Raw genomic sequence first — 9,480 nt, 5'->3', positions numbered from 1 at the left:
CGTGGCGATACGACTATGTACCTAGGGCTACCAATCAGCGACAAGAAACCCATCTTTACCACTGTGCATGTTGAATCAGTCTGAGCGTCATAGAAGTAGTCAGCTGCGATTTCTTCCATCATTTCAAATCACCGTAACAATCTCTGTAAGATCATTATTTGTGACTTGCCTCCAATGACGCGCGTAAAAAATTTATTCCGCGTGCGACGAACGCGTGGAAATATTCGTCGGAACGCGACACGTGGATTTAAACGAGAATTCCATCGTAAATCGAATTTTTCCCTCCGTGATCGAGCCGAGAATCTTTTCTAATTCAGAAGTTTTCTTGGCACTCGAGTTTCGTAAATTCGTAGTTAGAAGGACGCTGTTTTCTATTTCCAAGCATAAAGGGACGCAATGTTTCTCGTGTTCGCGTTAAAATAGTTCGCAGAGTAGCTGACGGACCTCGTTAGTTGTCCTCCCTTGGATAATTTTATCGGTCACTGTCAATTACCGTGTCATTAAGTCGCGATAAATTTTTAAGCATCGTTCGAACGTCCGTCCCGTCGTTATCTAATGGGAATCAAACGCGTAGTCGGACAAAGGACGCAGATAGAAATCTCGATTGTCGTTCGCATGAGAAACGTGCATCTGTTACCAGGTGCAACGAACGTTTTGGATAAACATCTCCACCGGATGATAAAGAATTGCGTTATTATTCGGGCCCGTGAAAACTGTTGTCACCGATAACCATCGTCGCGGCCGTGTGTCGGTGGTTGAAAACACGCGCTCGATGGAATTGCAAAACAGCGCTGTTTTTTCTGTTGCATTTCACAGGATGAAAAGCCCGACGCAACAAACGACGAGATGAAAACTTGGCGCGGCGTATCCGTGCACGCTATCACGAAATGGAGTATCGCGCAAACGAGCCAACTGTAGATTTCATTTAACACGGCAATTTTTCGCCATCTACGGGCTCCTTACATTGTTACAATAATCCGATGCACTCGACGGAGTTTATATTCGGTTGCTCTGTGAGAGCAATCTCGGTAAAATTGGAAAATATTCTCGTTTATGAAGCAAATATTAATAAAAATATTACCTGGCTTTATAGAAAATGCTCAGTATTATCAATAAATATAAATTAAACTTTGGAAAGTTACTCGGATAACTGGGATTACAAATAATTAAACAGTCTTAGAAAGCAATCTATTTACGCCTAGACGTTTAATGAAAAATATTGTATAAGGCCACTGATTTATATTTCTATCGAATGAAAAGAGAGAAAAAGTAGTGTTCTTCGCGGCAGAGCTTCTTAGAAATGAAAGTAGGTAGTATTTTTATTACGAATTATTTCGTTATAATGGAGATCAAAGAGACGAATCCTAGAAGCTTTATTTATACAAAAAGAGTGAAATTTAACGTGGGTAGTGGACGATGAAGTATGTATCTTTCGCGTTGGGGATGTCAGAAAGAAGCTTGCCGTCGCAATGGCGTACTTCGTCAGTACATTTAGGCCTTCCGCTAAACATTTACGCGATTGTCCATATTTTCCTCGAGCTTTCCATGTCAGAAGAGCTTGCAATTCTGACTGAAACTGTTGCAATAATGCAACCAGAATAATCCAACATAATAACTATTCGACAAGGCTAAGAGTACATCAAGAATACTTGTCACTGTTTAAAATCGAAGAACAAAAATTAATTATGAAATTTCATCATTTCGATCTCGCGTTTCGGGAATCAAACTCCAGAAAGAGTTTTACGGTACGAAATCGAACAAAGGTTGTTACGTGAACAAATTAACGTGACTCGAAATACGCCAGGAGGCGCATTCCCCGAGAAAATCGGTGAAACGGGAACCCGCGAAAGCTGTCGGAACGAGGATCGGGCGAATCCACTTCGTCAACACCCGATTATCTCTGGACTTTTGACAAACGAGCCGCCGGGGTTAGGTTGCAATCGGCCATTGCCGAGGAAGATTGCAGCAGGACCGAACGTCACTCCTTTTGTGTGCCTTTCTTCTGTCGCAATCGGCGCGTAGCACCACCATTTTGAGCGACGCGGACGTTGGCCCAATTTTTAGGGGTTGGTCTTTTGTAGATCGACTGGCCAGCCCCGAGCGACCCTCCTGCTGTGACATTTATTTAACAAGGTAACGACATTACCGCGTTAGGTCAGATTAGGGGATCCCCCGGCGTGAACTCGAGGGTCTAACGACCAATAGAATTTATTGTTCCGGGCAATGTACGTGATTTTTCGGTCGTTGCGTCTCCCATGATGGCTACGTAACGGATTTTCTCTACCTCCATCGGGCCCGTTCGTTTCATTCTGTATACATTTTTTATACATGCGTCGTGTCCCGATTCCAAGGGCCTTTAACGATCTTCCTATTATATTGTTTGCTCTTTCGCGAAAGAGGGCTTCGTACAATAGTGTGAAACAGTTTAGTGAATGCAGTGACTCAATTTGCACCGAATTGGCAAAATTCTGTCCACGATTCATTCGATTTCTATCGACGTATTATTAATACCTGCTTGTGATCGAAAGGATCGTCTCGATTTCCTTTCAAAATTATGTACATTAATAACGTTCCGGGTGCAAGACAGCTGCAAGTATACTCAAAATCTTCAACAAAGAAGTCGTAAAAATTCCTTCGTAAGATATTGTTAGCGAACCAAGTTAGCTTTCGTTAGTTTAGACTGCATATTATCATTACAGTATACTCGAATTTCTAATACAATTCACCAGGCTTCTGGCTTCGTAAAGAAAGCAAGATACTATACTCTTCAAAAGATAGAAATACTGTTATTTTAAAGAATAAATTCCGCGTTAACAAACAATATCTACGACTGTTTGTAAATGAGTATATCCTTTGGCTTGCTTCCATCAAAATCAGTGTTTCATTTTCAATTTTACGCATGTTTACTCACCATAAAATATATTAAACCGTTGTAAAATAATTGTACATCCCTAAAAGATTGAAAGGGAATAGAATTTCCATTTCGTAGAGTTATAGGTCGAGAATTCGTCGTTCTTCTCCACGCGATCGTTTTCCAGCCGTGTGGTACGCGTTTCAGCCATTTTGTCCGTTCTCCGTTGGAATCCACGTCGGCGGATGAGGCCTCGGAGGCTGTTCCACGGAATCCTGTCAATTAAGGTGTGTCATGTCGTCGATGATTCCCTCGTGTTGGTCGAGGCCGCGATACGACGAGAACGCCGAGGAAGAATAATAAGTGGAGCGCCATTAGCTCGCGCGCTCGGCCACCGAGCTACCTCTAACGATTTATTTAGCCCCGGGAAAAGTGGAAAGTCGGTACCGCGTACGGCTCCGTATAATACGCGGGAATCATGATTCGAGTTAACGAGGATTTTTATAGAACAAAAAACGCACGCAGGAAAGGAACGAAGGGTGAACAGAGACGGAGATTCGACGGAGGCGCGGCTCGAAGTCGGAAAGCGGGAAAGGGACGGCGAAAGAGGGATAAATGTTCCGGGGCTCGAGGCCGCAAGTATTTCGCGCGGCGTCGACGTAGGATATCATTATCATTTAATTTTCGCGTTCGACGAAACGAATACCGAATCCTGGCGTCGTTAACGTTAACGCCGTTATTCGGCGGGTCCTCTCGTTGTTTTCTATAGAGCGTGAAATTTAAATGTCCCAATCGATGGCCGATCATTATTCCCCGCTGTATCGGTGGGAAACGCGACCGGTAACTGGTACCGCGGGCGGCGGGGGCTGGGCGAGATGTTGAAAATACAAATCATCCGTCTTCGAACCGTTTCCTTCGAGTCGTCGGAGCTCGTAAGGACTTTCTCGAAACGATCCACGCCTCGAGAAATTCGTCCTGCTTGTCCTCGTTTGGCCACAACCCGCTCGACGACTGTCATAATTCCGATCGCGTTGCAACCATTCCTCGATACGAGCTTTTTCGTTCGATTCGAATGGATAATAGGTTCTACAATGAGGGCCCACAAATATTTAATAACACAGAACAAAATTACGACTATATGATATTTCACTATCCGATAAAAATAGTACAAACGCGTCAGACAACGTTTAAAGAGAACGAATTTTTGAAAAGCATTTTACTACCAATGACAGCATTTTAATCAACGAAAATATATATTATGAAATAATTTATTTCATCATAGTTGCATGGATAGTTCATTATTGCAGGATAGTTCTAATTTGTTGTAGCAAATCTGATTAAAAGCTTGATAACATTTATAGCAATAAGAAGATAGTACAGAGAGGAAATAATACTCGAAGAAAATCTTTGGTAGTCCTAGCAAAGTTTTACACTTAATTTGTTCCAAAGTAACGAGTAATCTTATAGAAACAGAGCAATAATTAATATTTAAAAAAGTTTGAGTGCTCGGTTGAAATTGCTAAAAATGTGGTGCTATGGATTTTCTACAAAATGTTTGATCGAAGCATGTATATTGGGATGTTAAAAACTTCTTTCGATTCTTACATTCGTAGCGGAAAATGTACCGTGGGAATGAAAACTAATTTACAACGGTCCCTGCAAAATACTGTCGTTAAAACCGTGGAAATATGACATTTTATTGAATGAAGGTGATTACGAGTCGTTGGAGTTCAGCGAGTTTATGCATTTAGCAATAAAATAATTTATCAGGGGGTTGTTAGTAGTATACTGCGAATAAGATTAAATTTAGGGGTGATTGAGCACACATTGGCGCCATCTGTAATAATGACAGGCAAACGCGATCATTTCTTTTATACCAATTCCATAATTAATAATAATGTAATATCGATTTAAATAAATACATTACTTCTCATAAATACAGAACTCTTTAATATTATTATTCGACACCCATGGTTTCTTCGAATTGTCTTACATTGTGACATAGGGGAATCTTCTTTACCCATTGCTATAAAATTCCCCTAAAAATTTGATATGGAAGTGAAACTAAAAATTCCCTTAGATTACCGATATGGAAGTGAAACTGTAATATCACCACAGACGAGGTATACGAGTAGACTTCACACCCTATGAACTTTCGTGGTCGAATCTGACTGCCATACCGACCTGAAAATTCGAAGGTGATTTTAGCGACCTCTTCTCATGGATGGTGGTCAGTTGAGAAACTCACTGAATTAGTGTGATAGGCAGCAGACTGCGTGTAAATGCATACGAGTTGAAAGGTACGAATTATTCGCGTTTCCTTGTCTAGTTAAAGTTGTAAATAATTTGCTAAAATCAGTCTATCCGCGGTTTCTATCCGAGGCTCGGGTTCGTAATACAAGCTTCGTGAGACATCGGAGCTTCCCCCACCCCGCCGACTAGTTCCCGAGCGTTGCCGAGCACAGCGGACGGCCATCATTCGTACTTTGAAAATAAACGTAGCAAGACGTGTCAAGACGTACCGGCGTTTCGCGACCGAGGTTCGTATTTCCAACCTGTTTATCCTTTCACTATTACTACTCGTGTTTACTCTTGCAACACGGTTTCGATTCAATCATTACTTAATTGTAATAATCGTTCGCGTACTTTAATGCATCGTTATTTCGTTTCTGTTACAGTCTCTTATTGGAATTCGAAACTAAGAAATAATAAGACTTGTTGGAACTTGTCAAGACGTGTCGGCGTTTCGCGACCAACGAGGTACATACTTACGTGTTTAACCTTTTAATATTTCTTAATTAATTATGATTTAATTTGTATTTCATTTCTGTTGCAGTCTCTGATTGAAATTCGACGCCATGGAAAGTTTCATTGGCGCGGAAACAGACGCCATTACAGATGGCAGACGAGTCAACAAATTTTGGAGGGAATATGTATTGGTAACTTCTAAATAATTATAACAAAAAGTAACATCCATATCAATATTTATATATTTTTATTTCTTCATTACGTTATTCGTTGGAAGCATGATTATAATTTTATAATCGGCCATTGTTAAGATAAATTATAAAAATCTTTGACAAACTTTTTATCCATTTCGATATCTATCGAAGTATACAAAAATGGCGTCGGTAGATATCGACGATACATTGAAATAGTTTATATTTAACCGTATTCTGTTCGCGATTGAACATTTTCGAGTGTTAATTGATTGATTGTTTATATTTCTTTCTTTATGAATTGTTGTAATTGCAATTTCCATACATATTTCGATACAAGTTTCAAAAACCTAGTAACTGCGGAGTTGGATTGCTTTATTCAAGCATAAATAACCAACAAACTTTGATTCTTGCAAATTTCGGAATATTTATAAAAATTACGGGATATTCTAGCATTCGATAAAGTAAAGTTAATCATGCTTACAACTCTAACTATGAAATTTAGTGATATAATATTTATAAATTGAATAATTACTTATACGTAATTATTTTCATATATAATATTTTATCGTTGAATCGATTGAGAATATTTCGCCTTCGTGGCATTGAATTTTTACGTGGTAAACTATGTATACAATAGTACTAAGTAAAGCAGTATTTTTATTGACGAACACTAGTAAGAAGTAGAAGAAAGAAAACCAGTAGGTAAAGCACAGATGTGCTTGTTGTGTTTCTTATCTCCTGTCCCTTTCTTTCCAGCTATTTTCTTTCCAGGAAATTTGTTGGCCGCGCGCAATGCGGCCGGTAGATTCAGTGATTGTGCGTAGACAACAAGTTTGTTTCTCGGGGCAAAGTGACCCCGAGTATGTTATCGTTCACGATGTTAGGCAAACGCGAGAATAGAAGCAGTGTTTCTTACGCAGTATTAAATTATTTCCAGAGCATCGTGGCTCTTTCTGTTTTCTGAATCGCGAGAATAGAGTCATTTGTTCGCCGATTTAAATCTTCGGTCGCGGTAATCTAATATAATATTTTCCAATCAAACTAATTATTTTTTAAATTTGAAATTTAAATTTCTCGTTACCGGAATTAGAGTCAGTGCATCACTGAAGAGGATTATTCGGCGGTGCTCCACGAGCAAACAATGTAAGTATAAATTTATACTTTGAAATTTTTAATTAAAAATCTCTGTAGTTTCAACCATAGATTCTAATTGTTTTCTTACAGTTTTCTTACAGTTTCTGAACCTGATCTTGGTATCCAGCAGCAGAACCCGGGGGGGTATCGGGCGGTGGACCACGAGCGAACAACGTAAGTATAAATTTATACCTCAAAATTTTTAATTATGAATCTCTATAATTTTAACAATAGATTATAATTGTTTTCTTATTCTTTATAGCAGGACCATGCAGAGGGCTTTGATGACTTCCACTGGGCAGCAGCAGCATCATCATGCAGTCATCCCAGAGGTACAAGTTCATCATGAGTGAGTTGCATGCTATTTGTGTTCCTCTGGTCCCCAACCATGTTGTAGGATGAAAGATCCGAATCAACACGGGTGACCAGTTGTATACTTAGTATTTTTGACGAGTTAAGTGACCGTGGGTATGAAAAATACCCATGAATTATATTTTTTTAGTGCAGGCTAGGGTCTTCTTGCACTCGCGTTTTTTAATGTTACCAATAAATGTTACACAACTTCATACGAATTATATAATTGAGTAGAATACGAATTAATATAATGCAAAAGCATTATACCGATCATATGATCCAGTAGAATATCTTACAACATTAACATAATTATTAAATATTCGTTTTATCGATTAATACATCATATGATGTATTTCACGTGCAAGAAGGCGTTTCGCGACTGGTCGTTTTTCAACTCAAAGGAACATGCATGTTAGTTTCATCTTTTAAAAAATTTACTTTGACGACAGAAACGACCAGGGATAATTTAATATTTTGAATAATAATTTAACAAATTTATTTCAATTTGCAAAGTAAATTCTTTTATCATGAAATCTTTATTAAAGTCTTACATTTTATACAATTAACTTTCAGTCACAAATTTTTCTTGAATAATAATATTTTTCAATATTAACGTACTCTGTTGTTGATATATTACATATAACAAGTCGAGTCATTTTAACTGAGAATAGATACCGTTTAGTTGATTATTAATAACCAGTTTTTCTAGTCAGGATTTTCAGGATACTTTTCCGTGTTCGTTGCCTAAGTTCATGCACATGCCCAAGTGTTATTTGCACGAGCGAAGGCAACGGGGCACGATGACTTAGTTTGTAACATTTATAATAATAATTTATCCGTGCGACTGACAATGCTAGTGTATCGTGCACGATGTACTGTCCACATATGTGTGTTTGTGGTTAGGATGTGGAAGTGCATCGAATCAAAAGTTGATTACAATTCAGATACAGAATTTTTTAACATTAGATTCATATCAATCGTAATAATAATATTAAACTTATAGTTATTATTTACTTGGCAATTGTTCGTATTGCATACACGTCAATGATATTGCATAAAATGCATAGTGAATTAGCTTTTCAATCTTATATGATCATATATAGAGTATATTTTAATAAAGACTATATTAGATATATTGAAATGTTTTACATAAATAATAAAAGTACGCAATGGGCACTAGCTTTGTCAGTCGATTCCAGAAATGGTACGTACATTTAGAGTATGAATGAGGTTGTGTCCGGGTGTCGGAGGAACCCCGGGGAGTCCTCTCTAGTTTAGGTCGCGCCCGGACATTCAGAATGAGAACCGTGGAGTGTTTGTTTGAGAGACTGAGTTTTGCAATTTTTTAAATATAGGGTTAGGTAGGTAGGTAACTTATTCTCTGGTGTGTGTGTTTAAATCTAAGTAGGTAGGGCCAGGGCAGGACTGTCCACATTAGTAATTCGGGTAGGCGCGTTTTCGCGTGGCAGTTCTGTTCCTGTAGTTACGATTTCGAGAGTAGAAATTTTGCTGATTCAAACGGTGTACATGTGCTGTTTGTTTCGGCTTTATTTTCGACTCCTCGAATCGCGCGACTCTTAAAGTCGCTCTCTCGCGTTCGCGGTCGTGATCAGGTCCCTTTCGAAACGTTCGTTTCCCTCGAGATGACCACGTTTGCTCTTTCAACAATTCGTATATTGTTGGAAGACTACGTATTGCACGAAATCTCGAGCCCGGTCTTAAGTAAGTTTCAGGCATCGGCAGGACCGCCGAAGAAAGAAAAGGCTCTATATGAGCTGAAGAGGCCCTGACAAACTGTTTCAAGAGCGGGCTACAACAAATGGCTTTTCATCTTCATCCTCGGATGAGGATGGAAAGTCATTCCTCTTACTACTTTGTCACTTAACTCGTCTGTAGTTGTAGTTAGTTTATTTTTCTGGCTGGCTCACGTATGCATGTACCTGATGGTACATGATTGCACCATACATGCCAGTCATCCCTCCCCATAACTCGCGGTTATGATATACATAGAGTTGCGAATATCCAATAATCGCGTTTGCTTTTAGAGTTGCGAATTGTTATTTTTCGCGTTTCCTTTTCAGGGTAGTGTTGCGATTAATTACCATTCGCGATTGTTTTCATGCAAACTTAGGTACCGGGAGTTTGCTTTAAAAGTAGCGTTGCGAATTATTGATTAACGCGATTGCTCGTAGAGTTGCG

Source organism: Colletes gigas, unplaced genomic scaffold (assembly GCF_013123115.1).
Source record: "Colletes gigas isolate AHSC1104 unplaced genomic scaffold, ASM1312311v1 Colletes_gigas_Sc00008, whole genome shotgun sequence".
NCBI lineage: Eukaryota > Metazoa > Arthropoda > Insecta > Hymenoptera > Colletidae > Colletes > Colletes gigas.
This window is presented reverse-complemented; position numbering follows the sequence as displayed.